Here is a 21,594-nt window from a genome sequence, read left to right on the forward strand (position 1 = left end):
ATTCAACTCTACAGAGAGTATTGCAGGATATTCTAAAAAAAGAAAAATACAAAGAATCCAGAAATAATGGCAGAGAGGCCACAACGAATGGAGCAGAGAACAAAATGAAGAAGACAAACTGACAGCTACTGACAGAAAACGAGCTCAACAGAAATGAGGCAGAGAAGATTGGATGATAGGAACAGCTATTTTGGAGAAAATGACATCTTAATAGGTAATACTGATTTAGTATCATCTTGTTTTGAAGTCTCATCTAGCTTTTGTCCTTCTGTCTCCAGTGGTCTAAATAGACTGTATCTTATTGGATTTTATTATGTACAATAGTATAAGCAAAAACCTTTTAAAGACAAGGAGATTATACAGAAACCATTGTTCATTTTCTGTTAGTCGATTCTAAATACTCTGTAATGCTGTCATTCTCTTGAATGGTTTTACATTGTTTTGATATACTTAATGCTACAGTATACGAAGTTGTACTCAAGGATTTCAAAGAAAGAGACAATATGGTAACTACTTTTAGGTTAGGATTATCTGGTGGTGAAACACTATTCTGCTTAAATGGTTATGTTTTGATCTGCGCTGTTTCGTTGTTATGCCCTCTTTTATCTCAATCTCCACTCCATTATTTACTTTTTTATCTTTATCCTTTTAATTAAAGGAAAAAAATAGCAGGATATATTATAGTAACCCACTTTGACTTTTCATTACCTTGATTTAAAGCCCTGTATTACTCTCACCATCTGGTTTTTAACTGATGTTCCCCTATTCTGTTTTGCTGGATAGTATCAGGTTCGAAAGTTTAGACATCAGCTGTGAAGATGAGATTCATTATGATGCCCATTCTTGTTGACTTTTATCTACTTTTGAAGACCTACAATGTCTCCAGTGTTTTGGTTTTGTCGGTTTTAGTCTTTACTGTTTTGTTCAATTGTATTATAACTAACGATATAGGCAATTCTATTAGAGATAGCGGGAGGCATTATGGTAACCATTGTTGATCACCTTGTATTATGTTTTTACATTATCTATTATGTCCACCCTTTTGACTTGACCGATTCTGTTCTGTTATGTCACATTTGGTTTTACTCTCTTCCAAAAAAGTAATAAGAACCGTGGGAGCAATGAAATCCAAAATGTGTAATAGTCATGGTACAAAAGAGAGGAAAAGAAAGTGCTCCAAACTATATAACTGCATGTATATTTAAGTGTATAAGATAGAAAATGATATCACAGAGTTTTATTGGATCAATGAACAGAACTGTTTGCAGTATCATTGATGGAATGTCCACTTTACAAGCTTTAATTTTGTGACTTGAACAATTATTTCTAAGATGACAATATGTAATCCATTAACTAGTGATTTCCTACTGTTCATTTTTTTTTCTGTAAATCTGTATAACTTGTACCCTTTCCGTACTTTTTTTTTCTTTTCTCCTTAAATAAAATTAAAAAAAAAAAAGAGCAAAAATTTATATACACTCATGTACAAAATTTGACATTGAGTTTATAGAGTTGATTTTAAGAAAATCTTCAAGGACCAGGGATATAGCTCAGCTGCGTAAGCACCTGCTTGGCAAGCACAAGGTCCTGAATTTAGTTCCTGGTACCAAAACAAAAACAAAAACAAAAACAAAAACAAAAACAAAACAAAACTTCAGTTAACTTGGCATTAAAGGGAGGGAGGTTATTTCTTACTTCATCCTCATTTTGATCCTGGTATGTTACTCCATGCAGCGCTTTCATACTTCTGATTTGATTTAGTCCTTTATTTGATAGATGACTATTTCTTTTTCTTTTTTGCAGTACCAGGGATCAAACTCATGACCTCGTGCTTGCCAGGAAGGCGCTTATGCCACTGAGCTAAATCCTCGGCCCTAGATGGCTATTTCTTAATAGACTTAGAGTATATCATAGAATATACATATTTTGTAAGTTCTTGAAGACAAAATAGTGTCACTAGTATTTTCATTCTATATTCTTTATTCATCTCTGGAAACTTGAATCTTAGGTGTTTGTCTTATCCTTTTAGTAAGCATATGATTTTCATATCAGATAAAGTATTCATAATATGTCAGGAAGCTTTTTCTGGTGCCTCAGTTTATTTTTAAAGTTAAAGTGGTGTTCATTAGACTACCTATAAGATACTTAGCTATTCTGGAAATCCTATTTGTTAGACATTTTATACTGATAATAGGATAATCTTGTACCCTACCCCTGACACACTAGGGATCGAACCCAGGGGGTCTTGCTGTAAGCTATATCCCATGATATTCTTGGTTTTATTTTGTTTAGTTTAAACTCCTAGTCTTGTTCAAGGCTAAATTAGGTCCTTAAGGAGTTTTATGTTCTTTTGGAGAAGTTACAGAGTAACATTTAAGTTGTACTACTCTGACTTATGGATACAGTAATATATTCATCAGAAGAAATAACCACATTTTAGTCTTTTGTGTACCAATGATAATACAGGTTAATGGAGGATAAATAGAATCATGCTTTTAAGTAGAAGAAAATTGGACTTCAAATACATTTGGAGGAAAAACAATTCCTTGACAATAAAAATCTCAGGAGGGAGCTTTTGAGACCTAATTTAAGAATCCTACTACTCTGGAAGGCTGAGACAGGAAGATTGGAACCTAACCTGTACTACTTAGCAACTTCGTGAGACCCTGTATCAAAATCAAAAAGAAATAATCAAAAAATGATCTGGGGATATAGCTTAGTACAAAGGCCCTGGTTTCCAGTACTGGAAAAAAAAGTTGTATGTATATGAAAAAAATCATACAGAGGACATTCTTTTAAAGCAACACTTGTTCTTACCTTTGGATTCTTAGAAGTTCTATTATAACATAAATGGTGTTTTTATGTATCTACATAGCTGAAATCACTAGGTAGAAAGTGCCTGCTTGGTGTTTTTACTGTATGTTATCAATTGAAAATAAGTGTATAGAAATTACTAACTCTTTCTTGACTTAACTTCTGACCTTCTTAGATAATAACATTTATTGCTGTTGCTCTCCAATGCTGATTGAATCTTTGAATCTCCAAGGTGTCATAATTTATTGTTAAGCCCTATTGCTTTTGTCTGCTGTGATAGCTTTATATGATGAAAATCAGGGCTATTATTTTAGCAAATATAATTAACAACCTGCTTTTTTCTTTAGAATCAAACGGAGCATATCGAACTAGCAGCACTAGCTGGTGATGCAGTAAGCATGAGTAAGCACAGAGTCTGTTCCTTACCACGTGCATAAAGGGAAAAAGGTATGAAAATCAGTGTTCTTATTTTTCTTAGAGATTGATCTTGAGAAAAACAGCTAGCTTTATAGAAAGTGATGATGTGTAGATAAGAGATGCTCAAAATATATGGCACATTTTAAAATTAAGAACATTAATTACAGTAAAAAACACGTTTCCATTAATTTCCCTCTAAATACTCCCCCTCACTTTGACTATACTTTATTCCATCATTCTTGCCACTTTCTGAAGTAGTTCTAGAAATTCTCTTCCAGCAACTAGGTACCATACAGTAGAAAAGCAAGCTTATAAAAACATTATGTTGTGTCCTTATCTGCATTATTCAACAGATCTAGCACTACGTTGGCTCCTCCCTAAAGTTAAAATGACTTGAAAGAGGTAATAAAGGTTTCAAATCAGTTTAGGACATAGAGATACTTACGATAGTACAGCCAAGGATATTCATAAAACAGATCTTTAAGAAACGACTTCAGAAAGTGATAAGAATGATGAGATAAATGTGTTTGAGGTGAGGGGGAGTAGTTTGTGGGAGAATTGATGGCGATGTGTCTTTTACACTATAAATTCAATAAATAGATTCATTGTACTTTTTAAATTACACTGCTTATCTTGCTTTCCTTCACTTGTAGCATTGTCTCTTGTTAAATAAAAAGTGTACTTTTTCAAAAAGATTTTACTTTAATCTAGAGCAACATAATTATTTTCAAATTACTGTTGCATTATGACAAAACATTAGTGAATTAGTCAGATTTTTCATCACTGAGACATAATACCCAACTTGCACAATTTAAAGGAGGAATGGTTTAATTTAGCTCACATTTTTGGATCTCTGATCAACTGGCTTGAAGACAGAAGCATCAAGGGGGAAGGATGTGGCTGAGAAAAGCTGCTCAGTTCATGGTGGCCAGGATACAAGTCCAGAGAGGCAGAAGCAAGGGACTCTCTATACCCAAGGTAATGCCTCCATGACTCACCCACACTCACCTAGGGGAGTGCTTGGCTAATCTGCTAGGCATTTCCTTTTTTGTTTTTATTAGTACATGTTAGTAGTACATACTGTTTATATTCTTTGTGAGAGGCTGGTACATGTATATAACATATCCCAGTTACTTTTTTTCACCCCTGCCATCTCTTGCTCCCCTTCCCCTTGGAAGGAAGAAGTAGCTCCCTATTTCCTATTATCTATCTTTTATTGTTCTTTATTTATAATTTGTTTCTTATGCATGAGAAACCATGCAATATTTAAGTGTGTGTGCCTGATTTATTTTACTTAATATTATGGTCTCAAGGTACACCTGTTTTCCTACAAATGACTCAAGTTTATGTACATACCATGTTTCTTTATTCATCTATTAATGGACATATAGATTGCTTCCAAAATTTAACTATTATGAGTTATACTGCTGTAAATATGGGTATGCTGTACTGTGATGTCTTTAACTCTTAATGGGAAGATCCCTAGAAATGGAATTTCTGTTTTTAGGTTTTTGAGGACTCTCCATAGTAATCGCACTAGTTTATATTCCCACCACCAATGTAGAAGGATTTCTTTTCCCTCACAGTCTCTTCAGCATTTATTATTTAATTTCTGGATATGGCCATTTTTTTTGGAGTAAGATGGAATCTCAGTGTTGTCTGAATTTGCATTTCTCTAGTGGCTAGCTGTGTCCATGTTTTTATTGGCCATTTGTACTTCTAAGAAGTATCTCTTCATTTAACTTGCCAATATTTGCTTGGGTCTTTTATTTTTGGGGGAGTTCTACTTTTTTTACTTCTTTATGTATTCTAGATATGAGTTGTCTGTCTGAGAAATAGCTGGCAAAGTTTTCTTCCTTTTCTGTAGATTGTTTTTTCATGCTGTTGATTATTTCTTTTGCTGTGTAGAAGCATTTTAACTTAATATGATCCCAGTACTATTTCTTATGCTACTGGTGTTCTGTTTAGAAAGTTCTTGCCTATGCCTATGATTTCAAGAGTTTCACCTATTTTGTCCTCCAGCAGGTTAAAATGTTTCTATTTGAACATTTAGATCTTTGATCCATTTTTATTTTAGTTTAATACATGGTGGGAAATACTGGTCTAGATTCAATTTTCTGCCTGTGGATAACCAGTTTTCCCAGGACTATTTATTGAAAAGGTTAAAAGATTATTTATTAAAAAGGCAGTCTTTCCTTCAGTGTATGTTTCAGTCCTTTATCAAATTTTAATTAGTTAAATGTGCTTAGGGTTATTTCTGCATCCTCTAATGTGTTCCGTTGATCCTCATGTTTGTTTTTGTGTCAGTACCATGCTGTTTATATCGACTATGGCTTTGTAGTATAGATAACTTCAAGGCTGAGACTGTGATGATGCCTTCCATTCTGCTCTTATTACCCAGGATTGTAATTCTGGCTCTCTTTTGGTTTCATATGAATTACAGGATTGTTTTACCCAGTTTTTTTTTTGTTTTGTTTTGTTTTGTACCAGGAATCTGACTCATGACCTTGCATTTGTCATGCAGGTGCTGTGCTGCTGAGCTATATTCCTGGCCCTGCTTTATCCAGTTCTGTTGAAAAATGCTGTTTGTGTTTTCATTGGAATTGCATTAAATCTGTATATCAAATATGTACACTTTAATTATATTGGTTCTCTCTACCCAGGAAAAGGGGATATCTTTTTATTTTCTGATCTGTTTTTGTTTGTTTGTTTGATTGATTGATTTTTGGTACTGGGTTTCAACTCACAACCTCATGCTTACCAGGCAAGTACTTGAGCTGCTGAGCTAAATCCCCAGACCCCATTTTCTGATCACCTTCTTCAGAGTACTGTAATTTTCATTATAGATTTCTTTCACTCCCTTAGTTGGTTAATTTGTATTTAATTTTTCTTGGTACTATTTAGATTTTTTCCCTATTTTTCACAGTGGGTTCATTGTTGGTGTATAAGGAATGCTATTGATATTTGTGTGTTGATTTTATGTCCTATACCTTTGCTGAATTTATTTATTCTAGGAGTCTTTTAATGGAATTTTTGAGCCTTACGTGTTAGGATCATGTCCGCTGCAAATAATGATAATTTGACTTCTGGTCGGATTACCTGGATAATTTGTTTCTTTCCTATTTATATTCCTTTTATTTCTCTTTCCTGACTAACTGCGCTTGCTAATATTGTGATTATTGTGTTTAGCAGGGGTGGTAATAGTGGATATCTTTTTCTTGTTCCTGATTTTAGAGGGGAAGCTGAAAGCTTTAAGATGATATTGACACTAGGTTTGCCATATGGCTTTTATCAGATTGTGGTAAGTTTCTTCCATACCTATTTTCTTGGTTTTTTTTTTTTTTTTTATCATGAAAGGGTGTTCGATTTTGGTCAAAGATATTTTTCTGTATTGATATGATCTTGTGATTTTTATCCTTCTATTTATGTGAGGTATTACATTTATCAATTTGCCTATATTGAACCATCCTTGCATTCCTACCATGAAGCTTTCTTGCTCATGATGTATGGTCAGTATCCCATTGAGGATTTTTGCATCTGTATTCACTAAAAAGGCTGGCCTAGAGTTCTCTTTTTAGTTTTGGACTCAGAGTAATAATAATTTGCCAAAGAATGACTTTGGGAGTTACTTCAATTTCATTAAAAAATCATGACATGTATTGGTGTTAGAACTTTCCTGAAGTTTTTATAGAATTCAGCAGTTTATCGTTCAGACCTTTTAGTTGGTTGGTTATTTTTTGCTGTTTCAGTTTCATTGCCTGTCATTAGATTATTCAGGGACTTAAAATCATCTGAGTTCAATTTTGGTAATTCATATGTATCTAGGCATCTCTATTTGTTTTGCAATCCCCAACTTATTGGCATACAGGATTGTGAAGTAGTTAAGAATGTTTTTTAATTTGGGGCTTTTCACATGCCAAAGAGTAAACCTATACCACCATGCAAGTCAGAATGAATCAAAGATCTAAATGTAACCACAGAAACAGAGTGCTGAGGAGAGAATAGATAAAACTTTGGAAGACATAGGTATAAGCAGAGACTTTATAAACAAAACCTAAATGCACAGGATATATTATGAAGAATCAACAACTGAGATCACATCAAATTAAACAGCTTTTGCACAGCAAAATAAACCACCAGCAGAGTGAAAAGACAACCCATATAATGGGGAAAAAATGTTACTATTCCCTACACAGAGGTCTAGAATACATAAAAGACAATAACGACAACAGCTACAGATCCTCCTCAAATTCAAAGACCCAGTCCTAAAAAGGACACCTAAAATGAATACACACTTCTCAGATAAGTAGAAACAGCAAATAAATTTATGAAAAAATATTTAATATCACTGGTTATTTGAGAGATACAAATTAAAACACCACCAAGATTCCATCTCACTCCAGAAAGGATGGCTGTCATCAAGAAACTACCAATTACAAATACCAGCCAAGGCTACAGGGGAAAAAGAACCTTCCTCCATTGCTGGTTGGAGTCTAAACTGGTATAATCACTGTGGAAACCAGTATGGAGATTCCTCAAAAAATTCAAACTAGAGGTTTCATTTGATCCAGCCATTCCCCTTCTAACCATTTTCCTGAAAGAGTTAAAAGCTTTATACCATAATGATACTTGCATACCCATGTTTATACCAGGACAGTTTATAAGAGCTAAGTCTTGGAGACAGCCTAAGGCCTTCAACTGATGAGTGGATAAAGAAAATGTGGTAATTATATACAGTGGAGAATACTACTCTGCCATAAAGAAGGATAAACTTGGGTTACTTGTAGATAAATGGATATAACTTGAGACTGCAATTTTAAGTGAAACAAATAAGACACAGAAGTTTAAATATCACATTATTTCTCTTGTGTGACAAACTCAAAGGGTCAACAATGAGCAAAATGAAAGATAGATATTGAAAAGTAAGAATATGTTCAAGTGGGGAGGAGAACAAAGAAGTAGAGGAGAGGGAAGAGATTTAAAAAAAACACAAAGAATGGGAGAAAAAAGTGAAAACAGAATTTTTGGAACTGGGAAAAGGAAGAAGGATTGAAAGAAGGAGGGAATTTGGGAAGAATAGAAGAATTAAGATAAATTATGTCCCCGGGCGTGGTGGCTCACTCCTGTAATCCCAGCACTTGGGATGCTGAGGCAGGAGGATCATTGCAAATTCGAGGCCAGCCTGGGCTACAAAGTGAGCCCAACGCCGGCCTGAACTGCGTAGTGAGACCTTGTCTCAAAAAGACAAAAAAAAAAAAAAAAAAAAAAGACATATTATGTCCAGGTATAAATTCTCTGTATTGAATGTAAGTACTATGTTTGGTAAATATGTACTAATAAAAAATTAACAATAAAAAAACCATTTTTTTTGGCAGTGTCAATTGTTGATTTTACCTTTTTTGTTTCTAATTGCACTAATTTGGGTCTTGTCTTTGCTGTTTTGGTCTAATTGGCTATGGGTTTGTGTGTTTGTTTATTTTTTCAAAGAACCAACTCTTCATTAATTGTTTTTATTAGTTTTTTGGTTCTCAGTTACATAGATTTCTGCTCTGATCATTATAATTTCCTTCCTTGTACTAGCTTTGAGTTTGGATTGCTCTTATTGTTTAAAGAACTTGCAGTGCATTGCTAGATTAATTTTTTGGTCTCATTCTGTTTTTGTGATGTGGGCATTCACAGCCATAAACTTTCCTTTTAGAATTGCATTTATTTATTTATTTATTTTGGTACCGGGGATTGAACTCGAAACCTCGCACTTGTCAGGTAGGCGCTGATGCTGCTGAGCTAAATCCCCATCCCGGAACTGTATTTATTGTGTCCCATAAATTTTTTTTTAATCGGTACCGGGGATCAAACTCACGACTGCCTGCTTGCAAGGCAGGTGCTTATGCCGCTGAGCTAAATCCCCAGCCTCCATCCCATAAATTCTTGTATGTTGTACTGGTACCCTTTAATTCCAGAAACTATCTTATTTTTTCTGTAACCCAGTGTTAAGAGTGTGTAGTTTAGTTTTCATGCGTTTGCATAATTTTTGTGTTCTCTTTTGTTGTTGATTTCTAATGACTTTGTGCTATGGGCTAATAATATACATGATGTAATTTTTTTTACATTTACTTAAGACTGACTTATTGGCTAGTTCTTGGTTTATTTTGGAGAAAGTTCCATGTGCTTTTGAAAAGAATGTGTATTCTGATGTTGTTGGATGGAACATTCTATAGATATCTAGTAATATGTTCATGACAAGGCCATAATTCATACATCTCTTTTTACCAGATGACTCTGAACTCGCAGTTCAGACTACATGAGTATTCCAAAGCCACCCAATGGGATAGTCATTCGTATACCACTGGTAATACAAGTCACTCAGTGATACAGTGATATATCACTTGTCATTGGTTCAAGCTAATGGAGAATATGCTGTCCATTTGTTTTAAGATTTTATTCATCTCTGATATTTCTTTGTTAATATTTTTGTATAATTGATCTATTTGTGTTAGTGGGATACTGAGTGCCCCCATTATATTTGTGTTTGTGTTTATCTGATCTTTTATGTCCAGTAGTGCTTATTGTGTGAAATTAGATACACCAATGTTTGGTGTATATAAGTTAAAATTGTTACTTTTTATGTTGGATTGTTCCCTTAACCTATATATACTGAGCAACCTTCTTTACCTCTTGATCAGTTTAAGATTGAAATCCACTTTGAGTATAGAATAGCCACACCTGTTTTTGGTTTTGTTTTGTGTTTCTGTTGCATGGAATATTGTTTCCCATCCTTTAAATTTTTTAGTCTTATGAGTTTCTTTTTTGGGTTAAATGTGTTTTTTCTATACAGGATATCATTGGATTTTGTTTGTTCTCCAAATCTGTGTCTTTCAATTGAGGAATTGAGACCATTCCCATTGAGATAGTTGTTAGGTTTGAACTATTTCCTGACATTGCCTTATTTTTCTGTTGCTTATTCCCTACTTTTCCTGTCTACCTGCTTGCTCACCCTACCTAGGGTGTTCATTCTATTAGACATTTTGTCATTGTTAGCTTCATTGTCTTTTTCTAGGTTATCTTTGAATATTTTGGAAAGTTCTGGTTTGGTTGGTATGACTTTCTTTAAATACATTTTATCACAGAAATACCTTATTTCTCTATCAATTTTGAAGGATGTTTTTGCAGGATATATCAACTGGTGTTAAAAATGTTTTTTGTGCTGGGGATTTAGCTCAATGGCATAAGCACCTGCCTGGGAAGCACAAGGTTGTGAGTTCGATCCCAGTACTCCCCCCCCAAAAGTTTTTTTTTTTTTTTTAAATTTTATTTAAGGAGAAAAGAAAAAAAAAAGCAGGGAAAGGGTACAAGTTATACAGATTTACAGAAAAAAAATGAACAGTAGGAAATCACTAGTTAATGGATTACATATTGTCATCTTAGAAATAATTGTTCAAGTCACAAAATTAAAGCTTGTAAAGTGGACATTCCATCAATGATACTGCAAACAGTTCTGTTCATTGATCCAATAAAACTCTGTGATATCATTTTCTATCTTATACACTTAAATATACATGCAGTTATATAGTTTGGAGCACTTTCTTTTCCTCTCTTTTGTACCATGATTATTACACATTTTGGGTTTCGTTGCTCCCATGGCTCTTATTACTTTTTTGGAAGAGAGTAAAACCAAATGTGACATAACAGAACAGAATCGGTCAAGTCAAAAGGGTGGACATAATAGATAATGTAAAAACATAATATAAGGTGATCAACAATGGTTACCATAATACCTCCCGCTATCTCTAATAGAATTGCCTATATCGTTAGTTATAATACAATTGAACAAAACAGTAAAGAATAAAACCGACAAAACTAAAACATTGGAGACATTGTAGGTCTTCAAAAGTAGATAAAAGTCAACAAGAATGGGCGTCATAATGAATCTCCTTATCTTTACAGCTGATGCCTAAACTTTCGAACCTGAGACTATCCAGCAAAACAGAATAGGGGAACATCAGTTAAAAACCAGATGGTGAGAGTAATACAGGGCTTTAAATCAAGGTAATGAAAAGTCAAAGTGGGTTACTATAATATATCCTGCTATTTTTTTTCCTTTAATTAAAAGGATAAAGATAAAAAAAGTAAATAATGGAGTGGAGATTGAGATAAAAGAGGGCATAACAACGAAACAGCGCAGATCCAAACATAACCATTTAAGCAGAATAGTGTTTTACCACCAGATAATCCTAACCTAAAAGTAGTTACCATATTGTCTCTTTCTTTGAAATCCTTGAGTACAACTTCGTATACTGTAGCATTAAGTATATCAAAACAATGTAAAACCATTTAAGAGAATGACAGCATTACAGAGTATTTAGAATCGACTAACAGAAAATGAACAATGGTTTCTGTATAATCTCCTTGTCTTTAAAAGGTTTTTGCTTATACTATCGTACATAATAAAATCCAATAAGATACAGCCTATTTAGACCATTGGAGACAGAAGGACAAAAGCTAGATGAGACTTCAAAACAAGATGGTACTAAATCAGTATTACCTATTAAGATGTCATTTTCTCCAAAATAGCTGTTCCTATCATCCAATCTTCTCTGCCTCATTTCTGTTGAGCCCTTTTTCTGTCAGTAGCTGTCAGTTTGTCTTCTTCATTTTGTTCTCTGCTCCATTCGTTGTGGCCTCTCTGCCATTATTTCTGGATTCTTTGTATTTTTCTTTTTTTAGAATATCCTGCAATACTCTCTGTAGAGTTGAATTGGTGGTTGCAAATTCCCCCAGTTCCTCTTTATCCTGGAAGCACCTTGTTTTTCCATCAATTTCCAGGGACAGTTGTGCAGGATATCTCAATCTTGGCTGGAGATTATTATCTTTCAAAGCTTGAATTATTTCCCCCCACGCTCTTCGTGATTTGATGGTTTGTGCAGAGAAATCTGCTGTAATTCTGATGGGTGTTCCCTTGTAAGTGGTCTGTTTCTTGTCTCTGACAGCTTTTAATATTCTGTTCTTGTATTGAATTTCTGGAATTTTTATTATTATATGCCTGGGTGTTGCTCTGTTTGGGTTGTAGGTAGCTGGGGTCCTGTATGCCTCATACATCTGAGTATCTTTACCTTTTGCTAAATTAGGAAAATTCTCCTGGATTATTTCTGTGAGTAGCTTTTGTAGTTCACTTGTTTGTGTCCCTACTTCTTCTTTTATGTTCTTAATCCTTAAGTTATGGATCCTCTTATCATCTTCTTGTCTTTGTATTATTGCTGTTTGTTTCTTTGTTATTTTTAAGAAGATTTTCATTTCATTCTCCCATATTACAAGTCTGCCCTCCAGTTCAGATAGTCTGTCCTTAGTTTCTTTCAAGCTGTTATGCCACTCTTCTATAGACTTCTTAGTATCTTGGTAGTCCCTTTGAACCTGCTTCACGTATTCTATGCTTTCTCTGTTTTCTCCATCAAACAATTCTCCCCTTTTTTTCTGTTCTTCCATTCCACCACCTGTTTTTTCTTGGGTGGTACTTAGCATTTCTCTAACTATTCCGCATACTTCTAGCTTCAGGTCGTTGATAACTTCATTCCTGAATTGGTCTATGAGGCTCTCTATATGGTGCCTTATGTGTATTGGTGTGGTGTCTGCTATTGCCTGTTTCTCAGAATTGGGGGCCGAGGAGCCTTTCTTGTTGCTGCCTCTTCCCATGCTGCCTCTTCTTCTCTGTTCCTTATATATGCAAGCTTATATAAGAGGCCCAGCTTCTCTCCCAGTCAGCCACAGCCTGATCGAATTGCGCCAGTTAGGTGTTCCCGCTCACCACTGCGCACCAGGGAGTTACGGACCAGGCAGCCTACGCGTCTCCCCTCCCGGCCACCGTCAGGCTCTGGGATCTGGGTTGGGCTAGCCTACCGAGTCCGCCAGCAGTGTCACGCAGGCCAGGCACTTTTCACCAATCCCGCCCGAGAGGGGGATGTGTGGCTGGAGTCGCCACCGCGCCCTGCTCCCGCAGGACTGCTTGGGCCCAGAAAGTCCTCCGCTGGAGTCAAACTGTGGTAGAGTGTCAGTTTCTCTCACTCACCTCACCACAAGTCAGTGCACGCCTCCCTGCCGTTCACAGATTGCCGTTCTCAGAGCTTCTGCGCGTCTCTCTCCTTGCCGAGCCACTGTAGAGGCAGCCAGCCGCTGCGCAGCGGGAAACCCAAATGGCGGCTTACAATGGCGCGGGGTCCAGCATCCACACCGAGGCTTTTCTGTTCATGTTTTAGCACCAGGACTGCATTCCAAGTTGGTTTCTCTCAGCCCAGTTCGTTCCTGAGTCAGCAGAGCATATCTCTACCTGCTTATGTCTCCTTAGTCTGCACCATTCCTGGCTTCTGAGCCGAGTCTTTCAGAGAGCCTCCGGTAGTTGCTGTTATCTGTCCGCCATGTTCTCCCGGAAGTCCCCAAAAGTTTTTTGTTAGGGTTTGAAACACTTTGTTCCAAGCTTTCCTAGCTTTCAAAATTTGTATGAGAAGTCTGCTGTCACTCTAATGGTTGACTTTTTAAAGTCATTTGTTACTTTCCTTTAACAGCTTTTAAGATTGTGTTATTGTATTGGACTTCTAAGATTTTGACTATATTATGTCATGGAGAGTGAAGGGTCGGCCTATCCCTGGATCCTGTTTATGCTTGGGTTGCAAAAAAAGTAACTTCTCAGGTGGTCAACCTCTTTACACTTGGGCTGTAAGAAAAGAAGCTTTCTAGAACTAACTGTTCTAACCACAAAAGTCTTTGTCTAGAAATGTACCCTATGACAGACTCTTACCACAATCTGCTGCTTGCACCTGGCTCATCCACGGAGGCACCCCCCCCCCCAACAACCCTTAAAAACCCTTTCCCCCAGCCAAATGGTGGCTGGCCTAGTCCTCAAGAAAGGCCCCACCCCCACCCCCCCTGCGCGTCTAAAGCTTCAGTTTGGTGGCAGAATGTCTGGTCTGGTTTCTTTTGGGTTCTGGTACATCAGAGAGGTTTTTTTATTTTTTACTTATTTTTGCTACTTGGGGTTCTGTATGTCTCAGTTATTTGTATATTCCTTGCCCTTATTTGGAAAGTTTTCTGCTATTATTTTAGGAAACATGGTTTTTTAAATGTCATGTGTACTGTCTTGTGATTTTTCTCACTATTTCAAATTAGTCATTGTGGTTTGTGTTCCTGTGGCCCCACCTTCAAGCCTCATGCAATCATAGATGTGACCAAATCTAGTGTTTGTGATTGGTTCATTTTCTAGAGCTCAGATTGGTGGTGTGAGTGTTTCACCGCCCAGGGGTGGAACCAGGAAAAGATGTATCAGTGGGAAGAAGGGATGTTTCTTTCTTGCTGGTTTGCTCCTTGCTGTTTGCAGCCAGCCATGAGTGGCAGCTCCACCATGCCACCCTGCCTTGGAGCCAACTGAATATGGACTAAAAACTCCAAGAACTTTAAGAAATAAACCTTTCCTTCCCTAACTTTGGGCGTCAGGCATTTTGTCTTAACTATAGTAAAAAGTAACTAAGACAGTTGTAGATTAGTCTTCCTTGGATCATCTAGCATCTGTTGGATCCATTTGCCATGTTTTCTTATTTTTAAGGTGTCTTTTGTTAGTTATGAAGAACAAGGCTGTCTGCTAGTTCTTTTTTTGTTTTTAGGGAGAAATAAAAATAAAAGCAATGATACAGAATTACAAAACAGGATGATAATGTATTAAGAATAGTTAATATATTGTATATTATTGTCTTTGAAGTAATTGCTCAGATTAGAAGATATAGACATTTAAAATTAATCAACCAGTATAAACATCAACTGATCTTTTCAATGCACCAAAAGAAACCAACATGATGTGGCTCTCAGGAGCTGCTGCTGGTTCTCCCTCTGGAAGAGCTGCAGTCTGCCACACCACCACCGCTTACCAGGGAGGGGAGGTGTGTGCTTGGCTTTCCAGTGTCCTAAGTTCCAACATGGCACGGATCTCAGGAGCTGCTGGTGGTTCTCCCACTGGAAGGGCCACAGGCTGCCACCTATCATGCTGATTTTATCACAGTAGCTTTGGAGCATAATTACATGTCAGAGATTATGATGCTTCCTGCCTTGCCTTTGTTGCCCAGGATTGCCTTTGCTATTTGAGGTCTCTTCCATTTCCAAATAAATTTTAGGATTGTTTTCTGTAGATCTGTGAATTATGATAATGATATTTTGATTGAGATTGAATTACATCTGTATAACAGTTTTTTGGTATATGGCCATTTTCACAGTGTTGGTATTTCCTGTCTATGGAAGAGGAAGGGCTATCTTTCCATTTTCTAATATCATTTTTTATCTCGTTTTTCAGAGTGCTATAATTTTCATTATATAGATCTTTTGTTTCCTTTGTTAGATTTATTCCTGAATATTTCATTTTTTTGGATGCTATTGTGAAGGGTGTGGTTTCTCTAATTTCTCTTAGTGAGTTTGTTTTTTATTTACAGGAATGCTATTGATATTTAAGTGTTAACTGTATCTAACTGCTACTGAATTTGATTATTAATTCTAGAAGTCTTTTGGTTGGAGTTTTTGGGGTCTTCTATGTAGCGTATCATGTCATCCATGAATGATATGATGTCATCCATAAATAATTTCCTTCTTATTTCTTTTGCTTCTCTCTCTTGTGTAATTGTTATGGCTAATGTTTCTAAAACTATATTGAATAGGAGTGGCGATAGTGTACATCCTTGTCATGTTCCTGATTTTAGATTGAAGGCTTTCAATTTTTGTTCATTTAGTATAATGTTGACTGTCAATTTGTCATAGATGGCTTTTATCAGATGGAGGCAAAAACCATCTATTCCAAGTCTCTGTAGCATTTTTATTGTTAATGAATGCTGGATTTTAGCAAAAGCTTTTTCTGTATCTATTGAGATGATCATGTGATTTTTGTTGTTGGCTCTGTTGATGTATTACATTTATTGATTTGCATGTGTTTAGTCACTCCTACATTCCTGGAGTGCATACCACTTGGTCATGATATATAACCTTCTTGATGTCTTGCTGCATTTTTTATGCTGGTATTTTACTGATGATTTTTGCATCTATGTTCATCTATATTTATGTATGTTCATTAGGAAGGTTTTCTTTTTTGTCTGGGTCTTTCTCCAGTTTTGGTATCAGAATAATACTTGCCTCCAGGAATAAGTGAGAATTACTTCCTTTTGATTTCATTAAAGAGCTTGAGGAGTATTGGCATTAAATCTTCTCTAAATTTCTTGTAAAATTCAGCAGTTAATCCATCAGGACCTGGACTTTTCTTTGTTGCGGTTTTTTTTTTTTTTTTAGATTATGTTTTCAATTTTATTAACTGATACTGGGTTATTCAGAAGTTTTATATCTTCTTGACTCAACTTTGGTAGTTTATTTGTTCATTTGTTTCTAGGAATCTGTCCATTTCTTCTGTGTGTTTCAACCCCTGCAAGTAAAGATTTTTGAAGTAGGTATTGATGATCTGAATTTCCACTGGGTCTGTCACTCTTTTTTTTTTTTTTTTCTTCTCTTTTTTGAGACGGGGTCTCCCTATGCAGTTGAGGCTGGCCTTGAGCTCACTTTGGCCCAGGCTGGTCTTGGACTCAGAACGATCCTCCCACCTCAACCTCCCAAGTGCTGGGATTACAGGCATGAGCCACCACACCTGGCTCAGTGATTTCACTCTTTTCATTCCTTATTACATGGATTTGACGTTTTTTATTTCCTTTATTAAGATTGGCTGGGGTTTTATCAATTTTATTTATTCTTTGGAAGGTCCAATTCTTCAATTCAGTAATTTTTTGTATTGTTTTCTTAGTTTCAGTTGCATTAATTTCTGCTCTAATCTTTATAATTTCCTCCCTTGTATGGGCTTCAAGCTTGACTTGCCCTTCTTTTTCTAGAAGCTTGAGGTATAACATTAGATTGTTAATTTGTGCTCATTCTGTTTTTCTGATGAGAAAATTCACCACTATAAATTTATCTCTTAGAACTGTTCTCATTGTGTCCCATGGATTCCAGTAAGTTGTATTTGCATTTTCATTTGATTATATATATTTTTTAATTTCTTCTTTATGTTCTTCTGTGAATCATTGTGTTCAAGGTATTACTTAATTTTCATGTGTTTATGAAGTTTTTGTATTTCTTTTGTCATTAACTTTGAATTTTATTGTACTATGGTCAGATAATGTGCATGAGATAATTTGAATTCCTTTGCATTTACTTAAGCATGTTGTATGGTCTATTTTAGAAAACATTCCATTTGCAGCTGAGAAGAATGTATATTCCGATGTTGGTGTATGAAACACTGTTAATGTCTACTAAATCCATTTGTTCACAGGTTTGGTTCAGATCTGTTATTTGCTGATTTTTTTTTATTTGCTGATTTTTTTTGTCTAGTTGATATGTCTTTTTGTGGCAATGGAGTATTAAGTTTCCACATTACAATTGTGTTAGTCCTTGTTTGCTTTTATGGGTCTATTAATATTTATCTTATATAGTTGTATGTTCCCATATTTGGTCTATATATATTTATGGTTATCTCTTCTTCTTGAAGTTTTCCCATAACAAGTATGTAGTAACTTTCTTTATCTCTTTAGATCATTCTTGTTTTGAAGTTGAGTTTCTATACTGATTTTTTTCTGGGTTCTGTTTCATGAAGTATTGTTTTCCATTATTTGATTTTTAGTCTATTAATTTTTTTGAGTTAAATGTGTTTCTTTTATGTAGCATATTGTTGGACCTTGTTTTTTGTTCCATGCTGCTAGCCTACTTTTTTTTTTTGGATTGATGAATTGAGGCCATTTACATTGATTTTTATAACATATATGTTATGCTTGTCCTTGTCATGCTATTTTGTTGCTTTTGCTTCTCTGCTTTTGCTATCTGTTTGATTGTTTGCTCCACTTGGTGGTTTCTTTCTGTTGTTTTTAGAATCGTGGTCATTTTATGTCTGTGCAGAATATCTTTTAATACCCTTCATAGTGTTGGTTTAGTGGTCGTGAATTTCTTCAGTTGTTCTTTGTCATGGAAATATCTTGTTTCTACATTAATTTTGAAAGATAGTTTTTCAGGGTACATCAGTCTGGGTCAGAAGTTGTTTTCTTTCAGGACTTGAAATACTTCACTCCAACCTCTTGTTGACTTGAGGGTTTGTGTTGAGTTGCTGTGATTCTGATGGGTTTTCCTTTATAGGTGCTCTGTTTCTTTTCTGTAGAAGATTTTAATATTCTGTTCTTGTGCTGAATTTTTAAGATCTTGGTTAATATTTGTCTGGTTATAAATTTATTTTGGTTATGACAAACTGGAGTTGTGTATACCTGAGTTATCTGACTGTCATATTCTTTTCCCATGCTTGGGAAATTTTCTGACATTATTTTAACAAATTGTTTTTTATGTCATTTGTTTTGACTGCTGCTTTTTCATTTATACTAATTATTCATGTATTATTTTTCTTTGCCTTGTCTTTCAGCCGTTGAATTGTCATTTCCTGCTTTTTTGATATTTTCAAGAGACCTTTTCTTTTATGATCACTAGCCATGATCCCACCTTCAAGTTTGAACTGAAGACAGACTTTCAGAACTTGAAGGTGGGTTGGCCAACTTTCAATAGAAATTTTAATTTCTTAGATATCTGTTTGAATCTGTTTCATGCATTTTATTTCTTTCCTATATTGGTAATTTATGATTTCATCCTCTTATCATCTTTTTTTTTAATCTATGCTCTGGATTTTCTGAGCATTTCCTTTATAAATGTTGGTGTTTCTTTTTTGTTATGAGAAATTATTTCTAATCTAATTTCCTGTATAGCCTCATTGATTCATTTCTTTACTTTGGTTGCTATCATTTCAGAGATTTCAGGTGTGCATCTTCCAAAATCTTTTGTGTTGTTGTCTTCTAAACTTGGTCTGAGTGAGTTGGAGTTCTGAGATTGCATTTTGTTTCTTTTTTTTGTCATTCTCTTTCAAAAAAATTTCATTTTGTTTTCTATGATGATCCTTATTTTTGTAGTGACTAGCTATATCACTAGTATCAAGGCATTTCTAGGAAAAGTCTGTTCTTCAGAGATGTCTTTCTGTATGTAGAAGATTATTGATTTATTTCTGTCACAAGGTCCTACCTTTCCATTTAATTAAGGGCAGGATGTTAGTATCCGTTTGGCTCAGTCTCTTGTCCTTTAGAGTAGGCCCATGGTGAGGTTATTGACACAGAGCTTTCTGGGATTGTTACAGAAGAGAGAAATGCTGATTACAACAGATACAACATCCTAGCTAAAGTAGTAAAATTAGCAGTAACAGAAGCATCCAGCACAATTTAGAAATGCACAAAGTGTGATTTTGTATGTTAGTCCATAAGAGCAAGAGACTGTGGATACGTGTTAGAACTGAAGGTAAATTAGGAGTTTGTATGCAAAGTGTTTTCGTCTGGTAGAGTGGTTTTACCCTGTGGTTTACCCTGTGGTGGGGAAATTCAGTGAAGACAGCATGTAAAACAAAGATAACTGGCAAGGTTGAACAAATGATGATCACACAAGGTTTGGGAAACTAGATAATGAGATAGAAAAGAAAGAATGAAAAGTATTTGAAGAATTATCTGAACTTGGTCCTTGTCTTTGAGGAATGGAATTAATTTTCTGAGGCTGGAGTTCTCTCCAGCTATTTAGGAGAGGAAAATAAAAGAAAAAAGGAAGAAGAAGAAGACTAGGAAGAGAAACAAAGAAAAAACCCATTAAAAAATAAGAACGTGTAAATTAAATTGAGAGAAAGAGTCTGATTTACCGAGTTCTGGGGTTCTTCCCCAGTTGCTCGTTGGTCCCACAGAGATCTCAGTCACCTGTTGGCTTGTATTGTTATTGCTGCTCCAAACTTTTCATGCTGCTAGTCTTCCCTTTCTATCTTGTGTGCCCTTGTTGGGACCTTTCTGTGTAGCTGGTGTTCCCTCTGATCTCTAGGTCTTCCCACGTGGTTCACCTCAGTCATGCAGTAGCAAGGGGAGAGAATGTTCTTTGGGCTCTCTGGTGTGGTTCATCTGGATCACAGGGGTGGAAAATCTTTGGGAGGGGCTACCCTCCTTTTCAGTGTTCTTCTGAATTCTCGCCACATTCCCGAGGGGCAAAATGTCTGCTAATTCTGACAGTGTTTTCAGACTGGTTACTTTTGCTACCCACACTTTCAATAGATATTTTTTAATCTCCTAAATTTCTATTTTTTATTAGTTAAGTTTATTTGTACATTTTAGGTATACATAATGATCACATATTTTAGGGAATTTGTATCTGTTCATAATATAACTTGATCCTTTTATTTTCCATTCCCCTAACCTTCCTTCAAACCTAATATCTCTACTTATTTGCAAAAGGTTTGTTTTCATTTTTTCCTTCTGTTCTCATTGTTTTTTTCTTTCCCCTTTTCCTCCTTATTTCTCCTTCCCATTTGAACATTTTCTTCCTGTTTCACAGTATCTATTATACATTTTAGTACTTATTTACAATTTCAATATCTCACACCATAGAAACAATGTAGTATTTACATGTGTGACTGATTTATTTCATGTAAGAAAATGATCTCAGGTTGCTTTCATTTAACTAGAAACATCTCAAGTTTATCCTTTTTTATATCAGAGTAATATTTCATTGTATAAAAAATCCAAATCTTCATTCATCAGTTGATGGGTTTCTGGGCTATTTCAAGGTTTAGTTATTACAAATTGTGCTGCTATAGACATGATTGTGTATATATTATTATGATATGAAATGTTTAATTCTTTCAGGAAGATACCAAGAAGAAGAATAGCTAGGTTGAATGCAACCTCTAATCTTAGTTTTTTTAGGAATCTCTGAAATAGGTTCCACAGTGGTTTCATCAGTCTACACTTCCACCAAGAGTGGGGAAGAAGTCCCTTTTCCCCACAGCCCTGCTGGCATTTGTTATTGGTAGATTTCTTCATAATATCCATTGTTTCTGGAGTGAGATAGAACCTCACCATTGTTTTAATTTACATTTCTCAGATAACCATTCATATTCAGCGTTTTTTTCATACATTTGCGATTTCTAGGTTCTTCATCTGAGCATGTTTATTCATTTCAAATGCACATTTTTGGATTGGGTTTTTAAGTTTGGAGGGTCTGACTTATTTTTGTGCTTCTTACATATTCTAGATAGTAGTTTTGTTTGTTTGTTTGTTTGTTTTTGATACCAGGGGTTGAACTCATGACCTTGCACTTGCCAGGCAGGTGCTTATGCCACTGGCCTAAATCTCTGGCCTTAGATACTAGTTTTCTGTCTGAGGAACAGCTGGCAAAATTATTTTTTCCACTCCATGGGTTGTCTGTTGACTCTGTTGATGGTTTCTCTTATTATGCAAAAGCATTTTAATA

At 35.4% G+C, this 21,594-nt stretch overlaps 1 protein-coding gene across 9 annotated transcripts in view; it reads left to right on the forward strand.

Annotated features, from left to right (window-relative positions):
• The window catches only part of Zfyve9 (zinc finger FYVE-type containing 9), a 253,330-nt gene that overhangs the window by 70,279 nt on the left and 161,457 nt on the right, over positions 1–21,594 (forward strand). For 7 of the 9 annotated variants that reach the window (XM_063235181.1, XM_063235177.1, XM_063235182.1 and 4 more), the window contains exon 2: positions 3,162–3,261. The gene's annotated coding sequence lies outside the window, so the exon portion shown is untranslated. Of the gene's footprint in view, positions 1–3,161; positions 3,262–4,068; positions 4,210–18,789; positions 18,809–21,594 lie in introns of those variants that run through there. The other 2 variants (XM_063235179.1, XM_063235180.1) reach the window with 2 other exon arrangements.

This window comes from Cavia porcellus, unplaced genomic scaffold, assembly GCF_034190915.1.
Source record: "Cavia porcellus strain 051 isolate PalLab524CR breed Dunkin Hartley unplaced genomic scaffold, mCavPor4.1 scaffold_25, whole genome shotgun sequence".
Lineage (NCBI taxonomy): Eukaryota > Metazoa > Chordata > Mammalia > Rodentia > Caviidae > Cavia > Cavia porcellus.